This window comes from Thermobia domestica, chromosome 15, assembly GCF_964235325.1.
Source record: "Thermobia domestica chromosome 15, izTheDome1.hap1.1, whole genome shotgun sequence".
Classification (NCBI taxonomy): Eukaryota; Metazoa; Arthropoda; class Insecta; order Zygentoma; family Lepismatidae; genus Thermobia; species Thermobia domestica.
This window is the reverse complement of record NC_137468.1, coordinates 163,277,941-163,298,413: the sequence shown is the minus strand read 5'-3', so window position 1 is coordinate 163,298,413 and position 20,473 is coordinate 163,277,941. Positions and strand designations below refer to the sequence as shown.

General features: G+C 35.7%; 1 protein-coding gene across 4 annotated transcripts in view; it reads left to right on the top strand.

Moving 5' to 3' along the window:
• Nucleotides 1-20,473, top strand: part of LOC145671331 (DNA damage-binding protein 2-like) — a 212,196-nt gene that overhangs the window by 32,357 nt on the left and 159,366 nt on the right. The window contains exon 1 of one of the 4 annotated variants that reach the window (XM_081740342.1): nt 11,814-12,092. The exons of 1 other annotated variant lie outside the window; for it this stretch is intronic. The gene's annotated coding sequence lies outside the window, so the exon portion shown is untranslated. Of the gene's footprint in view, nt 1-11,813; nt 12,093-12,344; nt 12,464-16,327; nt 16,351-20,473 lie in introns of those variants that run through there. 2 more of the 4 variants (XM_081740343.1, XM_081740345.1) reach the window with 2 other exon arrangements.

Below are 20,473 nucleotides of genomic sequence, written 5' to 3'. Positions count from 1 at the left end.
TTCATAAATTTGCAACACTGTTTTTAGTTCGCATATTTTCCGTCGATCATGTCATCTGTGGAGCACTATCTTTAAAAAAATCATTAAATGAATTTACCGATCCGCAGGTTTTTCTGTTGCCGTCGTAAATGTAACGACTACATAAGTAAAAAAAGGAAGGAAACTCATAGTGATTAGTTTTGTCGGTGAAACTTTCTTAGTCACTTGTGTGTAAGACTATTAAGGAGTGTAAAGCGCTGCCTTTCTGAGTGATATCCTAATCGTGTATTTATTCCCAGAGAGCGAATAGCGAAACGTACCAAGCGTAATGATCGGTGAGGGTATCGACTATAAAAGGTTGTTAGGGTCTCTGCAACTCAGGACATCCAAGCCGATAAGTGGTTAATATGCAAACAATGGAGTAGATACTAAATAGTTAAACTGGTCAGAAGAGGAATTTTCATAAATGTTCAAGTTCTGGTAACTGAAATTAGAGTACCTTTATATCTTATTTCAATTTGTTCGCTTTTCCGAAAATTTCTACCTAATTTTTAATTTATAAATTTTTCAATTTTGAATTTAGATTCTTTACAGACTACTGAGAAGAGACTTTATTCAATGGTAGTTTTCTGATCCACTTCAGTATTAGATTTAATTATATTGTAATTTTTGCGAAAATATTAAATTCTTACGAAAAATATAATATTTGTAAAGTATAAGACGATAAAAATCTGTTATTTAAGAAAAACCCTCATTCATTTCTGCATTGGACAGAATTTCTAACTATAGCTAATTTTAATAAAGGCTTAATTGTGGCTTCTTTCAACCTTTCGAAATAACCCTGTTGAGTTAGATTGAACCTAGTCGAAATTTAAGTACAGGTTAACAATATCCAACCCATATTATAAAGTATCTTTTTGTATGTGAAAAAATTTACAGTTTAATCTACGTTGATTCTGTTTTCATATACATGTTCCCCTTTTCCTGTTTACGACATCAGTTAAAGAGTAAGCATGTAAAAGGAATTAAGTTCCCAAACATAGAAATTTGATTATTTAAATAAATTAAGAGAACAATTTTCCTTGATACGCTTCACCACTTCACCAAAGTGAGTCAATTAAGTTGAATTGAGTTTGAAATAACTTCCCGTTCAGCAATGAGGCTATATGAAACGTGGACCTACTGATTAACGTGGAATCCGAAGCACATGAGCTCCCACGCCAAAGGCGCTTACGCTAACCGCTTAGCCACAGAGGAGATCGCGAGTCAATTAAGATGCAATATAGAGATAATTTCATTGAAACTTGCTTATCATCTTCAAGTGGTCAAATTATTAAGCAGAGGATGAATTACATTTTTCTGAAATTTAGAGAAGTTCGACGACAATACCTATAAACATTATTCGATTCTTAACGATTGTTGTTTAAATGTTATTTGCTTCTTTTTCTCAACCCTCACTTCTTACGATAAAAATGGTCTAGAATGTGAGTATACAGCTGACGTAGAATTAAAAAAGTAAATCATGCTTAAAACTACAAAGTTTGAGTTGAGTATTCCGCACATTATTTCTGGGATTCTTATCATACCGACTGCTTGAGCTTAAAACGGTCATCAATGAGAATTTTATACTCCCACCTTGATTTTTATTTTTTTTATCGTAACATTCGTGAAAAAGTGTTTTGGTTTGATGCGATTTGGACTTATTTTTCCAAGATTTCGTAATTTTCTCCACTGCTTTGAGTCAGAATTGTCATAATGAAGGAGTGATTTCTAGCTCCATTTCTATTTGAAATGTTAGCCGGAAATTTATAAAAAGTTTCAAAATTTTATAAAATAAAGTGTGGGTTATTTTCAGGGTGCGAATTACCGGGGGGGATGAGGGGGATTTTCCCCCTCAATTACATTTTGTTCCCCCCCAAAGAAGTCAGCTGAAGTATCCCCACCAGGGATGCTCGCTTTCCCCCTCAAACTATGCTTAGTATAACTCCAAATTTCACTGATTTTTGTTATTTCTTGTAAATTTAATCTTCTAGCTGTATTTCGAAATGATCGATGTAAACTCTTCAGTTTTGGTCATTTCTACTTACCACCTAATTACCCCCTATTTTCAACGTTGTTTAGTAGAACTATATTATTATGACTACGGTTGTTACTTGCAAGTGTACCTTCGTACCCTTCAGTTCGACATCGTTTGTGAATTTGAATGTACTAATTGCGTATAACAAAGCCACATATAGATTTATAAATGTTCTTAGCGGTTGGCCAAGAAGAAGTAAACAAATAGCTTCTTCTACCATACTTGGCGAAGTTCGGATATGTCATATTCATCCTCTATATTTGTATCGATTATCATCTTATTTTATTTTTTGTTATAACATGTTATTTCATTTTCCAGTGTACTCTTTGTTAGCACATGGTCTTCATTCCCTAGTAGGTTGTGTGTATGCAACTCAAAAGTTGCATTTAATTTGTGATAATTAGCATAGTAATCACTGCTTTTACAGTTTACGGAAATGAACTTTTGAAACTGTACTCAAAATCTGAGATATAGGTATTCTCTCGTAAGTATATGTTAACGTACACGCTGGGGGATACGCTCCTAGTGACCAGACATGTTAATGAAGGTGATTTTTAGGTGAATAAGCGAATAATTCAAGATTTGTTTCAGCATTTGTTAATACGACTGGTTCTCCGTGTCATTGTCCGTGTCTGTATAAGCATTTAAACTGAAGCGTTTTCTTTTTTTTTAAGTTAACCCTTCATTTTTCCATCTTTTCGCTGTACAGTTTGCTGTCCACGCAATTAATGTTGTCTGAAAAACTTCAGTGTAATGTTTTACTTTATTTGAATAACGTAGCCCATAGTGAATCAACTCATCTTCAACCTAACAGTAAAGTAATTTTTAAGTGTTGACTTCCTGTGCCCATCACGGAATCGATATTTGGAGAAAAAAAAGTCGTGATGAGCACAGCTTTAGCGGGAAGTAGAAGCACAAGCTCGAATTTGAATTGAGAGATTTTAAACATTTGGCCTTCGATTTGACCTTGATGTGAGAAATCGGGACCAGCAACAATCCATTTCTTATTTGATAGGCTAATATCTAGACTTTCTTTAAAAAAAAAAAAAAAATAAATGTCCGGTTTAACTAATAACTTTAGTGGTTTTCACAAGACTGAAGTAGGTTTCTTTCCGCAACCTGTAGGTATTAATGCAAAGTGGAAGCTTTCAATATGAGTGGAAAAATTAACATATGCTTGTGATCATCGCTCGAGGCGAATTATTAACTAAATAAACCTTAGAGAGCTACGGGAACAAGAGTGAGTACAACATTAAAACACGTTCAGAAAGGTTTAGTGGGGTGTGTGTATGTCAGACAATATATATGTGCATAGTTATTGTCGGTAGATTTATTAAATTAATAAATCTCTTATTTATTACAGATGTCACACACACACACACACACACACACACATATATATATATATATATATATATATATATATATATATATATATATATATATATATATGGAGGTAAGGCATTTATTGTCTCATTTTGAAATTTGAACCTTCAGACTATGTCCTTTGGCCTAATTTTATCCCCCCCAATATAGATTATCTAATTCGCACACTGGTTATTTTAAATCTCAGACTTACAGCTACTCTGTCGAGCTGAAATTATTCACACTGGAAACGATGTATTTGCCCATCGACTTCTGAAAAATATTACCTTTCCTTTCAGTTAAAAACCGTATTATACTATGATGCGTATAAAAAACGAAAAATCTTCCCAACCAAAGTTATGATAATTATTCTATTAAGGAGAACGTCCGCAAAATACTGATTTCATGAAGATAAGTGTGCTTCCCTTTCAAGCTCAAAAATAAATTGGAAAATTTAGTATTATTGGTGAGGTTTAAAATTGTCGAAGAGAAGGTAGATATAAATGTAAGATTTAAAGAAAACTCTCCCTCTTATCATGAATGCAAATGTCACCCGTGATAATTAAATCTAATCTTTACTCATATTTATTTCAACTTTGGGTTTTATTCATTAACTTGAAGCAAAAATAATCGTTTTCGGTCGTTAGTCATTGGATTGAATATTCATTTGAAATAACAAGGAAAAAGAACCTTAGAGGACTAATATTTCGAAATAAAACAACACTAGTATTTACTGCCATCAGATTGGATTCTAGCACCGAAATATTTAGGTTTGCTTGCTACATGATTCGAACATATAGCTGCATGTCTTTCGAAACATTGTCAGCAGTTTTTGAGTTTTGTTGGCGTTTTTTCAATTCCTAAACCATTAATGTGTCGATGTTTCTTAAAGTTAAGATCTGCGAGTATAGAGGCCATTCTATACATATTAATTGTTGATCTACCCTTGCTTCAGGTTACCTCAAAATATGAACATCATTATTACCATACAAAAATTAACTTTTAAATCACGAGGGCCTTAAACTCCAGCGCCTCCTGAACTACGAAGGCATTTAAACCGATTTCTAGGGTTAGAAATAAACATAAAAATATCAGTCGTAATTGCCACAGACACATGAAACAAATAGTATTTGGTTACATAATATCTTTACTTTGAATTTAAGTTATTTACTTGTCATTTTTATTTTATGCATTATTAGTATTGTTGTTATTGTAAATTTCCTTTTAGGAAAGAAAACTAAAATTTCTCCCTCAACCCCTCTCCAAATATAATAATGGGAGAAATATGTGTTTATTATTCCTTGAATTCTATTATTTGACATCACAATCTATGTAAACCTTTCTTCCTAATTTCAGTTTCTACTCTATAATTTCTTTTTAAAATTGTGTCGACTGGTGGAAAATAGCATGAGTTGCAAATACTTATAGGCACGCATAACTGAATAAGAAAAGTCAAAAAGAAATGCAAACAATTTTATCTACTCAGCTTTCCTTATCACCGTGACTCATGTGTTAGTGGCCACTACCTTAGGGTATTGTTTTATGTTGTGTGATCCGACAAAAACAGTCTCCCATCTGTATATGTTTCACACAGTCTCGCGGACACACAGATGGTCATTTGTCAGAAAACAGAGAAGCTATACCAATGACGCCACTAGAAAAAAATCTTTTCTATTTAAACTTTGCCCCTTCTAGCGCTACTGTCCATGTGTTTCCCCGTACCCCGTACAAGTTGCTGCGCCCAAGATCTTTCAATTGTTGGATGCGGAAGCGTTGTCGCAATGAATTGCTTCAGGGAATTTACTGTGCTTTATCTTGTTATCCATTCTAAGTAGCCTACGATCTTCACTCGTCAAGACGAAACGACTGAATGACAATTTGGCAACACAGCTGAGATCATTCACTTCTTTTCCAGAAGCAAATGGAGGGTTTCCTCCGTCAGAGAGGACGGAGTTGGGGCCGAACCATATTTCGTATATTTTTCGAGGTCACCTAAGGAAGACAGGCTCTAACACAACCATTTGCCATGTGAGAAAAAAGGCAACAAGGGTATCAGAGAAAGCAACAAGCAAGAAAAAGGGAAAGAAAAACAAAAAAGGTGGAAAAATGGTGAGCTAGAGTCATGTATTTGTTCCTCTTTGTTCTTTCCATCCTTCAAAGGTGATATCAGAAGTCATTTGTCTCTCTGCGTGTGATCTAAAACAGAATTACTAGTGATACAAAAGTTATATTTCTCTTGCTGATGATGTATTTTGATAAGAGGTGGGAGCAGTGGAGTAACGACTATAGCGTCAAAACCCCGCAATGCGGGGCGGGTCGACATTTCCAAGGAAGCCCTTCACCCTAGCTTCCTAATAGGTCGAATCAACAAGCTTTTCAGTTTTCTATTAGTAGGCAATGTTCTTCCACCTTCCCCTTTTTCACTTCCCAGTTGGTAGCACTGAGTCAAGTCTTTATGCAAGTAAAATGGTGAGTAGATGACGCACGAAACATTTCTCCATTCTGAGATGAATCTCTCTGGTTCAGAGCGTGTTGTCCAAACAACATCATATGTTAATCTCAATATTGCTGTGTATGTAACGTATTATTTCATTATTCAATGAAATAAAAACACTGATCACACATGAATCAGAAAATGCTTGAAAGTAGACGAAAATATCACATCTAGAACAACTGCTGTAAATAAGTTTGTAAATCACTGTCTCCATTGACAGACTTTCTCCAATTCTCCTTATTCCAACAAGGGAAGAGATCTTGCTTGTCACACTGAGTATGCATTGAAATTGAAATTGAAACACTTGAAAAAGTTTAAGCCTGGCCGGGACTCAAACCCGGGTCTACCGAATAGAAGTTCAATGCGCTAACCACTCATCTACCGCGCCACATAACCTTCCACCCAAACTAATATCTAGTTAAAATCGTTTCTTGGAAAAATATAAACAAGATTCTTGTTGGAAAGCTTGTGTGAGTATCTTCATGACTTATTCGAGATTTCCTTGTTTAAATCAAAAACAAGTTATATAGACCTTCGTCACTGAGGAAAATATCACGAAACGTTCTTCAAGTTGAGGCTACGTTATCGGTGACAAGGATGGTCCCGATTTACATTACATTTCGTCTTTACCATAACTTCTAATTTCCAAAGAAGAAGAGACGACAGAAATTATTTTCACATTCTTTGAATTGTATCAACATGTGAAGAAATAAACAGTTTTATGTTTACGTTCCATAACTACTAGTTTATTTTCTTATATTCATATGCGGAATTTGTAGCAAATTGAGCCGGTGGCACTAACCAAGTGATCTCTGGATTTCTGCTTCTGATCATGAGGCACAGTCCTATAGGGGTTCGAATTCCTCTGAAGAGCAAAGTCGGAACGTTAACTGTCCTCAGTATTTCTGTATTCGTGTCCCTGTAGAGTTTGGAATACGTCGTAAGAACACGAGTTGCCAGTGGCGAACAATACTCTGGTTGGGGCGAATTGTTTTTTTAAAAAATGTGAAAGCAGGAAACTCCCATTTCAATTACCTGGGTTCAAATCCCGTTGTGGCAATTATTATTTTTTCTAGATGGGAAGATAGTGTTTATATAATAGGTATTGTAATTATGTTATTCCTTTATGATTATTATTAATACTATTACCACAGAAGGAAAAAGTAACGTGGTTGAAGGTATTCATAGGAACAGAAAATATATCCAGTATGTCAGATGTTTCTTAGATTTACCCATGGAGGCAATAATATTATTACGTTTATAGATTTAAAGATAGAATTATCGTTTTATAACAAGAAATGGAATATAAATATTTCTTAGCTGATAACAGTAATGCATTGTTTCGCCCTTGTTCTAGGTTGAATGGTGAAGTGGCATCTTAAATAGGATCAATCCTGTGGCTAACGTTGTAAGTTCGATCACTATTTGCAATTTGTGAGCAGCTAGGAACAATTCCTTGGAACTCATTTTTGGCCATACTACAGCAGTAAGGACGTGTTTAGCCTTTATGTATTCATCAGTTCTTGTCCAAATCATTTCTCCCCAGACAGTTACGAATGAAGTTGATACGGATGACTTAATTTTGTGTTGGCATTTCATCTGTGAAGGAAGTCGCTTCAAGTCTTAAACCCAGAGAAATTGAATATTTGTCATGTTAATGTACATCAAAAGTATCAATATTGCAAATTATAAACATTTCCTGAATTGCCACACTCGGAACCGAGCCAGCGTCCCCAAAATTATGAAACTAACGCTTAAGCCACTACTCTAATTCATCGCTTTTCTGTGAGAAGAAAAAATGGAGCTCCAGTGAATTCAGTGATTACATACATTTACGATTCCAGTGGAATAATGCTGAAACTTACTGATTTCAGTCATGGAGAAAGAATAGTCCAGAGAAGTCAACTTTAAATTGAAAACTCATATGTACCGAGGAACTGCCGTATGCTATCGCCTCAGGCCCTGATTTTTCACGGCACGTCATTGGGCAGATACTCATATTGCTTTGAATCTGGTCGGTTCAGGGTACTGGATTTTTTAAAAGTTAAGTAATTTAACGAACCTTCTTCAGTATCTTGTGTCCTCACTCACTTTTACAGTTTTTCCACTTACTCTTTAAGAACAAGAACAGAACCAAACATTGGGGACAGCAAAAATCACAAACACTCTTCGCGCGTTCTTCCCTTGCTTAAAGTAAAGCATTAAATTTTGTTCACATGCAATTTTTCTTCCATCTCCTATGTTTGTCAAATCCAGAGTTGAAGTGGGTCAAATGGATAGAGTTTTCTGAGTGGGTTAGTGGGTCGTGGACCAACACCACGTGACTCACTGCGACCCATCACCCACCGACCCACTCTGGTCACTGTATTGTAGACTTAAACAATATTATTTATCAGGGTTCATGCATTTTTCCAAAATAATACTTTTACATTTGCAGAAGTCACAGCACAATATTTCCAATTTTCTACAGGGACATACGGTTTCTCTGAAGCACATCTGGCAATTACATTGCTTAGGAAAATCTTCAGCCTCCGATGGCTCACCTGTCACCTGCAGAATTAAAATACGGTATTCATTTATGGAACTATAGTCTAACAGATTGAGTTTCTCAGACGGTTCCAAAGCACGAATTCATTTATAGAATTGCAAGTAGCTTCTTTTTGTGAAGACTGATAGATCTTGAGTTAGGGGCCAGATCTTGAAAGTTTCGTATTTTTTATGATGAAACTCATGGAAACGTAATTTATCCATTGTACCTAAACTTGATCCAACTGCACGAACCAAAACTTCTTGTGCTTTTTTCATGTTCTCACTTAGTGGCCCTTTGCCAAAATCTAACAAGATGTCTTCTGCACATGATTCTGCTGCTTGTAGTGTCGCAGCTGGATAAAAGAATGAATAGCTGGTAAAACTGTCAAAACAACAAGCGGTATCCTGCTTTCAAATGAGTAAAGTGGAATGTACTGCAATAATTTTCCTACTCTAAAGGAAATCCAAAGTTCTTGCAGTCCTAAACTTTTCCACTTCTGTAATTAGTGATAGAGGGTATCAAGAAAGAACATTAGCATCAGGAGAAAATAATAACCACGTTGTTTACTTTTGAAGTGTCGTGAGAAATATGGGCCAGGATCCTCTCATCTGCTTCTTTGTGATCAGGTTCCAAAATAAGTTCATTCTCATCCATTTCATTCTTTGTAGAAACACATGTTTTCTACAACACCAAGATAAATCAGAACAGATGAAGTAACAGAATCTTTTTCCCGGGATATCCAATCAACAAAGTATGACTGCAACTTTTTTTTTTCTAGATGAGAACTAGTAAGCGTCAGTATCTACAGGAAACGGTCTGCTGTCATTTGGAGCTCCATATTATATAGATTGTATCCGTAATCGCTTCGATCTTTCAAGCGCTTTTAAAATTCTCTTCTTATAAACGTCGAAAACAATATTTATGCACTCGCTTGTCTGAGAAGGTTGGCAGACAGTTTTCCAAAGGCTTCTTACAAACTCTTCATATGTCTTCAAGCTTAAAGGTCTTGTTGGAATCTTCCTTGCAACAGCCATACGATCTATAACTGTTGCTTAATAACATGGTTGAGGAATTTCGGAATTTGGCGGTGTTTGTAGTTTTTCTTAGTTCATGACCAGCTGTGAGTTTTCCGCTTTTGTCAGAGAGAAAGATGTAGAAATTAATTTAAAAATTAAGAAACTTTCAAGATTTGGCCCCTAACTCAAGATCTATCAGTCTTCACAAAAAAAGAAGCTACTTGCAATTCTATAAATGAATTCGTGCTTTGGAACCGTCTGAGACACTCAATCCGTTGGACTATAGTTCCATAAATGAAGAACGTATTTTGATTCTGCAGGTGACAGGTGAGCCATCGGAGCCTGAAGATTTTCCTAAGTAATGTAATTGCCAGATGTGCTTCAGAGAAACTGTATGTCCCTGTAGAAAATTGGAAATATTGTGCTGTGACTTCTGCTAATGTAAAAGTAATATTTTGGAAAATGCATGAACCCTCATAAATAATACTGTTTGTCTTTATCTCGACACTGAAAGATGTTGCCATCACTTTCAGGCCCCGAAAAAAATATATGTTGTACCTAAGGTATAACAATTTTTTAGCCAAAAAGTCAGCTACGTGTCCCCCCCCCCCAATTTTTTTACTACATTTTTTTGAAATTTTCAACACGCAAAAAAATTAAAGAAAATACGTATGGATGATTTTGAAAAAAAAATTGCACATTTACATCTAAATAGTATCTACAATCTGTGAAACTTTCAAAATTTCTCTATCGCCCACTCCAAAATTAAAACAATATTCAATTTTGAGTATGTATGATACGATAATTCTTTAAGGGGAGGGGTGGGAGGTCAAAAACATTTTGAGGTAGTTTTAGGTCAAGGGCAACTTTTTAGGTCAATAGCGACCCAATTTCGATCAAGGGCCGATTTCAGTATCTTACTAGGAAAGACCCTTTGTTATTAAATAGACTGATCACAAAATTTTCCGGACAGAATGTTAAGATGTCATGAGCAAGGAATCAAATCTATTCTTACACCTTTATTGTTTTAGACGGACTAGTACCTACTTCCGTCGCTCTTGTCAATTTACTTACGAAAATATGTATTGCGGTATTTTAACTGAAAATGATAGTATCCTATTAATTATACAACCGAATGGTTAGAAACAACCAGAGAAACTAACATTGATATACAAATATTCAGATCATGTCTTGCCTCCCCCCCCCCCACTTTCCACGTCCAATCGCCGCCACTGCCTTTTCATAATTTGTAAATTGAAGGGTACAAAGCAAGAATATAGTAACCCACAATTTTGAAATTGCTGCCTTTTGCAGTACCCACAACGCATGCCGCTTGTCCGCTTAAACCTTCATGTATAGTCTTATGTGAAAAAACAGCTTTCCGACTTTGAAAATGAATTGTGCAGCAGAAAACCTTTATTTCTTACAATAGTAAAAATTGTGGGATACTATGTTCTTGCCTCACACCCTTCAATTAATACTTTGCTACCTTTTTGTGCAAATGGAAATGGAACTTTAAAAAATCATATTATTAATTAGTTATTTAAAGTACAGTCAACAAATTTTATTTTTTAACCTCCAAATTATTTAAAATTTAAAAGTAAATGATAATAAACTAAAATAATGTAATTAGTCACATGGTTCTTATAATTTGGAAAATAAAGTAAAGAAATTGAAATAAATTCTCTCCTGGGAATTTATATGCTAGGGAAGAAGGCCTACGTATAGCAGAAGAGGTCCAGCTCTTTTTTCTAAAACATATTACAATTTTGGTAATTTCTGTTCGCATTAGAGTTTAGATTAGTTTAGGTAAAATTAGGTTAGATTAGTTTAGTTTATGTTATGTTAGTGCAGGGGTCCAGAATAATTTTCCTAAAAATGATAGAATTTCGCTTATTTCTACTAATATTAGGTTACTTTTGGTTAGTTCAGGTTAGATTTGGTTACGTTATGTTACGTCTAAGTCTGGGATGCAAACAAGTAACAAAATTTTACTAACACGAGAAAAAAGCAACTAGCTCACATCTTACAATAGAAATCATTTACTTACCTTCCGTATGATATTATATACTCGCCCGCACCGATGAACCACTCGCCCCAGGCCGGGAGAGTAGGCGAGCGGTTATTTGCATCCCTGGTCTAAATACTTGCATCATCCATTTCTCCTGAAAATTTTGTGTTTTTACGTGCTTCTGGACCCCTTCTGCTAAACATACTACGGGAAAAAGCCCTGGTATTCTTCGAATGTTTGTATTTTCCTTCCCACTGCCCATCCTAGTTTTAGCAGACCGATGCGGATTGAGGCGCACATAACAAAAAATTAAAACAATTCGTACCTTGCTACAGTGTTGAATTCGCGCCAAAACGCAGCGATGCACGCATGCATCTGTCAACATAAAGTATGTTAATGTATCCACTTGCTTGACATCTTGTAAACAAAAAGTTTTTAAATATTTCACAGAAATATATTGTGTTTACATAAACAAGGAATGTTTTAACTGTACACACTGTTTCTATTCTGCACTTAGAAGTGCTTCGCATATAATAAATAAGATAGTCATTTTGGAAAATAGAAGGAAATTAAAGTGTGAAGCAGTAAATTGTTATTGCGGTATAGTTAACAATCTCAAGGTAAGTTACGTACAGTTTATAATAATATATCAATGACATATAATAAAATGGTACGTTCCTATTCAGAAGGCCAAAGGTCTTCTGATTGTTGAACATATTACGTTTATTTAGCATTCAATTAGTGTTCTATCATTGCTTTGTGATTTCTGTTTGCTTTCGCAAGTGAAGAGCCAGGAAATTGTTCGGCGTATGAATGTTTCTTCCAGGCATACATCCGACTCCCAGTTTGCCTTTGGCTTCCCCCAGGAACTAGAAAACTTAAATTGCTATTGCCAGTGTTGTAATAATATGGTGTCATCCTAGTTCACACAACCATAGATTTGTAAAAAGTGCGGGTCAAGTTTAGACATCACATTTCACAAAATTTGCAGGTAAAATTCAATACTCTACATCGAAAGGCATATTCATAAGTAACAGAATTAAATTTCTGTAGGTGGCAGAATTAAATATTAAGTAGTCCTAATACGAGGGTTTGAGTCGAGAGACGGAGAACCCCGCAAGGTGTAATCGCTAACGCTCTCGCCTTTGATGGGAGCGGTCCCAGGTTCGATTCCCGGTGGGGCCACTCGGTCGAAAAAGTGTAACAGCTTTTTCAGGCCAGCCATCTCGAGTGAAATTTTTCCGGGTTCCTCACTCGCCAGGCAAATGCCGGGATGGTACCTAGCACAATGATCCCAAGCCTCTTCATTCCTTCCCTCATCCTTTCATCGAATAGTGTGCTCGCCGAGGGATGTCATCTCTCATATACGTGAAGAAGTTAATTGGCCTTAGATGCCGACAGCCCAGAAATCTGAATCCTAATCGAGCAGGTAGAAAATTTATAGGTAAAATACGATGTAAAACAATTCTCGTGAAGGAATGAGAGTGTGAATATAAGTAATTACTGTCAGTGCACAGCATATTGTTATGCACTGCAGTTTTTATGTCATATGTCCACATGGTATTTATACTGAGCCCTCCTGAAGTCAATTTGCTACTAGTAATGGAGCTCCTCATTTAGTGCATGCTCTGCTAAAAGAAATACAAAGGTCTAACATAACTTGAAAATGTATGAAATGTGTCAAAGTTTGGTAGAGCCGTCTGCTCGAGTAATGCCGAAATTACTTATATTCACACTCTCATTCCTTTACAATAGCTAAATGTTTTACATCGTTAAAGCTTCGTATTTCTTTTAGCACACCATGCAGTGAACGAGGAGCTCCATTATTACTTGCAGATTGACTTAAGGAGAGCTCAGTATAAATACAGTCTGGACGTATGCCATAAAAACTACAGTGCATAATACACGACCCAAGTTGTGCTAGGTGGCCACGAAAAAGTATGAATGTTATCTAACCGAGTCAGGGAAGGAGCGCAGCAGAGGGGGTGCGTCCGTAGGGAGCAGGCGCGTCAGTGACGGGGCTATACGCATAATCGAGGACATAGAATTGGAAAAGAACACTTAAACATACAAAACTTTTACTATCACTCAAAATTCATTTCAATATGCTGTGCACGTCTACGGTATTTATACTGAGCCCTCCTGAAGTCAATCTGCAAGTAGTAGTGGAGCTCCTTATTTAGTGCATGGTCTGTTAAAAGAAGTACGAAGCTCTAACCTAGCCTGAAAATGTAAGTAATGTGTCAAAATTTTGTAGAACCGTCTGCTCGAGTAATGCCAATGCAATACGAGTTATGTTTAGATGTGGGGGCCGAAAAGTAAGTAAAAGAAACAAGATGTACAGGAAAAATAAGTTGACGTTACATAAGGACAATTCATTCGTGTGTAATTTGAGGGTTTTAAAGATGCTTCTCCAGTTTCAGACCTACAAAAAAGCAGAAGACTATTTATACTAGAACAGCGACAGGAACCGGTTCTGGTAGGAGCTGGTCGTCACCTCATTTAAAGTATGTTAGGTTCCACTGAATGTTTTACTCAAAGTCAAGACTTACTTGTTACCCTTTCACTACACCCAACGCGCCGATTGGCCATGGTGTACGTTTATTGATATTCACTAAATTGCCATAATTTCTACACTGTGTTGTGAAATTCAGTAATCCGTGTGTCTCCCGAAAATTTAATAGATTCTCTTCCTTATTATAATATAAGGTCTAATTCTGTAAAACTCAAGCGGAAATATTACATTGAACGCAACGATTCTCCATACTATATGACTACCATACTCCTGAATTATCAAAACCTTCCGCATCTTGCAAAAAAAAAAAAAAAAAAAAAAAAAATAGCCATGTTAACAGTTTAGAGATGAGGCGGGGAGCAAAACGCAAAAAAATAAATAAATAAATAAAAATATAAAAAAAACCTATGATTCACAGAAGTGAGTTGATAGTGGTGACTGGCAATTGATGTTTGAGTAAAGTGTAATGAAGATTTTAACAAAATTAACTTTTGGCTACCGAACTTGAACTTGGTACAACTGGAAAGGTTTCATGAGGATCAACTATGAAGCTTACCGAGCATGTGACGGGCGCACTACGCTTGCGTGACTGTGCACAGACACCCTTGTCAGCAGTAGTACGAACTCATAGATTTTCACGTAGTACCATCTCATATGGAGAGGGAGTGAAAATAGTACACATTGAAAAGAAAGTATTTGACAGTTGAAAAATTTTCTTTTGTCAATAACTCGGGAATAAATGAATTAATTAGGATCTTTTTATTGTTATCCTCGGAATAGTTATAACTTGACAACTTGCCAAAGTCTGTACTTTAATAGGTTGATTTATTGTTGAGTTATTGTTATTAGGAAAAGAAATTTTGTCAACTTTCTTTCGTGACTGTACTGAGAAAATACTGATAACACACGTTGAACATCACCTAATAATCACCTAGGAAAATTTCGTAGCTTTTGGAGAGAGATAGAACTTCCTCCCCAGGCCGTCCCTTAAAATCATCACTAGTTCACACAACTCGGAAAATATAAAAACAATGAATTTAATATAGCAATGTGACCTGAGGTACTGCTGTCTTCTTTCCAAGGCTGTGTCCTCCACCAAGGATTGAACCAGGAATCACGTGTATTGGTAGTATGCGTTAAACTTTCTCCTTTAAGAAGAGAATTTGCTTGTTTAACCAAAGATATAGTAGATATTACAGTGTGTTTGAATAAAACGACGGAATTTATTACATATTTCAACTTCCAATATTGTTTAAATTTATATATATATATATACACTGTGTGTGTATGTGATATACTCTGTCTTGAAAAGTCCATAATACTGCGCTCAGTAGGACATCTTACTCTTAGTGAAAATGCTATCCTATTTTAGGGGAGCACATGTATAGTATTGAAATATTATTTTCTCTGTGTACGAAATACACTCTTAGTGCCTTAGCAAATATTTCTTAAGGTAGGTTGTCTTTACTTGGTTCAGATAGACCAGCATTTCCGAACCGATGTGCCGCGAGGAAATCGAAACAAAATAATTAATTCTCTACCAACCAAATTGTAATACATAGGAAAAAAATGTATTTGTATTTCACATTACTATAAACCTCTACAATGGAAAAGTAAAATAATGTAATATATTTTTGTACATACATTACTGTGTAGCAGATAGTATTTCAGAAACAGAATTTTATTTGCCGTAGCCTCGCTTCAGTTAAAAGTTCAGTTAAAAGTTCTAACAGCAAGAGATAGAAGCACTTGTGCAGTATGCGTCAAGCGAACCTACGTAGAAAACACATTCGCACGTGAATGAAAGAACAACTCATTGTTCAACGATGGGCCGCGGTGGCTCAGTGGTAGAGTGTTCACCTCTGGTGCTTGGAGTCCCGGGTTCGATCCCAGCCCCCACCAAATGAACTTTGTGGTGGACAAACACCGTGTGAGTGGGTTTCCTCGGAGTTCTCCCGTTTCCTTCCACTTTCTTCATTCCACCATTTCATTCATTACTCATCATCGTCTCCTTTAGCCTAACCGGCATAATCATGGGACGTAAAACTCAAAGATTTCATTTCATTTCATTGTTCAACAGCTGTGTTTTGACTCCGACGTATTGCAAGCGGTGTTATTACAATAAAATGGACCAATTTGTTGTTTTAAAAAAAGGAACTAAGTTAAGTGATGAAAATCAAACAGTACTTCTACTTGCACCGGCTCGTTACAGATTACTTCATCGCTGAGTAATTGTAAAAGTGTTGTACGTCAGTATCAGGAAATGTAGTTATCATTTGGTTTTAAGTCGACTGGAGGAGATCGCGCACACCCTGAGTGTGTCGTCTGTGGGGAGCATTTGTTCAATAAAGCAATAGTACCAAGTAAGTTAAAACGTCATTTTCATACAAAGCATGTCAATTTAAAGGATAAACCGTTGCAATATTTTTAAAAGATCTTGTCTCAAGAAACCCACCAAGTCAAAATTTTCACAAAACAAGTTAGTATATTTGATAAAGCACAGGAAACAAGTTATGCTGTGGCTGAAATAGTTGCTTAAAAAAATGAAACCCCATACAACAGCTGAGTCTGTAATTTTACCTGCGTGTTCCGAAATTGTAAAAATAATGTTTGGGGAAGACTTCGAAAAACAAGTAAAGAAAATTCACATGTCAAACATACTATTAGTGCACGCATTCAAGACATGTCTAAAACTATTGAATCTCAAACTTTACAATTACTCCTTCAGGTTGATATTTTTTCTTTAGAGTTGGACTAGTCAACCGACGTCACAAATCAAGCACAGTTAATAGCATTTGTCAGGTTAATTCATGATGAAAGCAGTGTTGAACAGTTTATTTTGTAAAGCGCTCTCCCAAACAACTAAGAGGCAAGATATATATTTGATTTAGTGATTATTTTGATGCAGCAGATTTGTCATGGAAATCTTGTTTGGGTATTTGCACAGATAGTGCTTCCTCTATGACAGGTTCTATAAAGGGATTTTTGGCATTAGCAAAGCAAAAGAATCCGGAAATTATATTTAAACATTATTTTCTCCATAGAGAAGTACTTGTTTCAAAATTACCGGTACTTGTTCCTGAACTTGCACAAGTATTAAATCAAGTGGTAAAAATGGTTAATTACATAAAAGCAAAGCCTCTTAAAATAAGATTATTTTCAGATCTATGTTCTGCAATGGATTCTGAATACACTCAGTTACTTATTCACAAGAAGTGAGGTTGTTATCTCGTGGTCGCGTATTATCAACATTTTGAGCACTTAAGGAACAACTTCTATTCTTTCTGTCAGAAGAAAGTGATGATTCTGGGTGCAATAAAGTTGCTCCTCTTGCCGACATATTGTGAACATTGAATGCGCTGAACAAAAGCATACAGGGAAAAAACGAAAATATCTTAACCTCAAGTGAAAAAATTTGCTCATTTAGGGAGAAACTTTCACTTTGGGAGAACAATTAGAAAACAAAATAAATATGACATGTTTAAGCTTGCGGAGTGCTGTAAAATTGACTCAAACCTCTGAACACTCATTTCAGACACATTGTCTTTGTTGTGTACCAATGTTGAGAAGTATTTTCCTACGCTTCAGTTGACTTCATTTGACTGGGTGAGGGACCTCTTTATGCCTTCTGTTCTACAGTCAACAGATTTAAATGCCCAAAAAGAAAGTGAATTGGTCGATGTGAGGAATGACCTAGGTTTGAAGCTCCAGCACTCACAGCAAGACTGGATTCTGGCATCATTCTGGATTTCTCTCCGGAGAGAATATCCAGCTATTTCTACAAAGGCTCTGAAAGTTCTCATTCCCATTCTCACTTCCACATACTACTTAAGTGAAGCAGGACTTTCTTCAATGAACACAATCAATCATAAGAACAGGTCACAACTGTTAACTCCGGAACACGATATGATGGTGTGTTTATCAACTATTCTTCCACAATTGTAGAAATGCAGAAAAGCCGGTATTTTTGAATCGGTGGTTTTTTGCACATAAAAAGCCGGCTTTTTTTGAGAAAAAAACGAGAATTTTGGAAATTTTGGCTTTTTTCATTTTCATGATTTTTCTGTTTAAATAACTTTCTTATAGTATAGTCTAAAGTTAAATAAGATTCCATGACCTAAATACCATATTTTGCTCTGGAATTCACCATCATGATGGATGGAGCACATGGTTTATGAATTAAAGTAAACATAAAGTACGTAGTATTTCAGGGCAATTTTAGAAGCTATTTCACTTTATTTTAACTTCTGAATTATCGACAATTTTTTCTTCTCTAGATCATTTCTTCTTAGCCAACCGTGTTTCACTTCTTAGAGCTTAGTACTCTAGTTTCTAGCGCATAATTAAACTTATGTTTTTCAATATATCCATAAGAGCATACGTTTTTCAATATATCTGTCAGAGCTTACTTCCACATTTCCGTTATACTATAGCTGTGCAATGATTTAACAATAATCTTCCGGACACAACCTTGAATACCATTTGATAGAAATAATCTGTATCAGATTTAGAAAATTATTTGGGAAGGTTTTTTCTGAAATTTTTTTGTTCTTTCTAAAAATTCCTAACTTTTATTTGAGAGAAGCTTAAGTTTATGAGTACAGGCATAACAAATATTTCGTTTCGTTTGTATATTCAGCTATAATCTTCCAGATACAACCTTGAAGACCATTTTATACTGATAATCAGTGGCGGATTTAGAAAAGTATTTTGGGAGGGTCTTTTCTTATTAATGCTTAGTTTTTCTAAAAATTCCTAATTTTTTGAGGACAGCTTGAAGTTTATGAGTAAAGGCAAAACTAATATTTAGTTTGTTCTAAAAATTCCGTAATTTCGGGATAGAGGCTTCAATCCGAAAGACATCCCCACCCTAACCTTCTTCGCAAATCCATCCCTGCTGGTAATTAGTAATAACAAAAATTTAAAAACGATTAGAAAGGAAGTCGGCCAGGACTCACACTACACGCACTATCTCTACATTCACAGATGGAATTAAGAAAAACTTTTGTCAAAATGGTCGAATGCGGGTTGAATCCCGGACTTCACGATAGAAGTGCGAAAGCTAACCACTCACTCATGTTTGTTGTGCAGTTGTGCTTAACTTAAATGTATTTTCTCTCTCTCTTTCTCTATGGCCACAAAAGCTCTCCATTGACTTCTGTCCTTATCCAATTCAATCCAGTTTCTACTCTGTATTCCTATTTCTGCTAGATCCATCTTAATATTGTCCTCCCATGGGGCCTAGGTTTCCCTAATGGACGTTTCCCGATTGGATTTCCAGTTAAAACTTTGAAAGCGCTCCTACTTTCTTCCATTCTGGCTACATGACCTGCCCACCTGATCCTCCTAGACTTGATGACTCTAACGATGTTTGGTAAACCGAACCGTATGAATTATGTAGTTCCTCCTTATGAAGTTTCCGCCATTCCCCATTCCCGTTCCTCTTTGGTCCAAATATTCGTCTCAGAATTTTATTCTCCAATAATTTCAGTCTGCGTTCTTCCTTCAGCGTAAGCGACCATGTTTCACAACCATAAAGCATAACAGGCATGATTATCATTTTATATATTTTAAGCTTTAAATTCCTTGACAGAATTCGTGACGACAAAATATTTTGAACTGAATAATAACAAGAATTTCCTGATTTGAGTCGACATTTAATTTCTTTGTGGGTATGATTTTGGTTTGGTAATACTGATCCAAGATATTTGAAAGTATCCACTATGTCGAAAGTATTTGATATTTTAACGCATTCATAATTTGCCGCATTACGGTCCTTGTGAACTTCCTTGTATTTAGATATCTCTGCATTTACTCATGTCCCTGCAAGCGTTTAATAAGGCCTCTGCATTTCTTTCGATTGTTCTTCTATCAGATTTACATCATCAGCATACAGCATAACCTGGTGAATACCATTCAACTCTAGGCCCTGGTTCCTATCTTTGATTTTTCTTATAGCGTACTCTGGAACAAAGCTGAATAATAACGGCGATAACGCATATCCTTGTTTCAGGCCAATCTCGACGTGGAAGCTCGCATTTTTCTACTTGGACTTTACTCTGGGATTCATGTAAAAACTTAATAAATCTAGCTTTTTCGGTATTCTAAATTCTGTAAGAATGTTGTACAATGTTTCCCTCGTAACCGAGTTGTAAGCCTTTCTAAAATCAATAAACAGTTAATGTACTGGGTAATATATTCCCATTTCTTTTCGAGTATTTGTCGAATGGTAAATATCTGGTCGATTTCGACTAAATCCACACTGATAATCTTTAATAATTTCATCTGCGTATGGAATTAGTCTTATTAATAGAATGTTAAGAAAAATGCCTCGATAATTATTACAATTAATTTTGTCGTCTTTCCTGTGAATTGAAACAGTTGTTGATTCTTCTACTCTTTTTATATGTATTCCATAGTTTTTCTTTTTTTTTTTTTTTTTCTTTTCTTTTTTTTTTTTTTTTTTTTTACAAAAAAGTTTCGTAA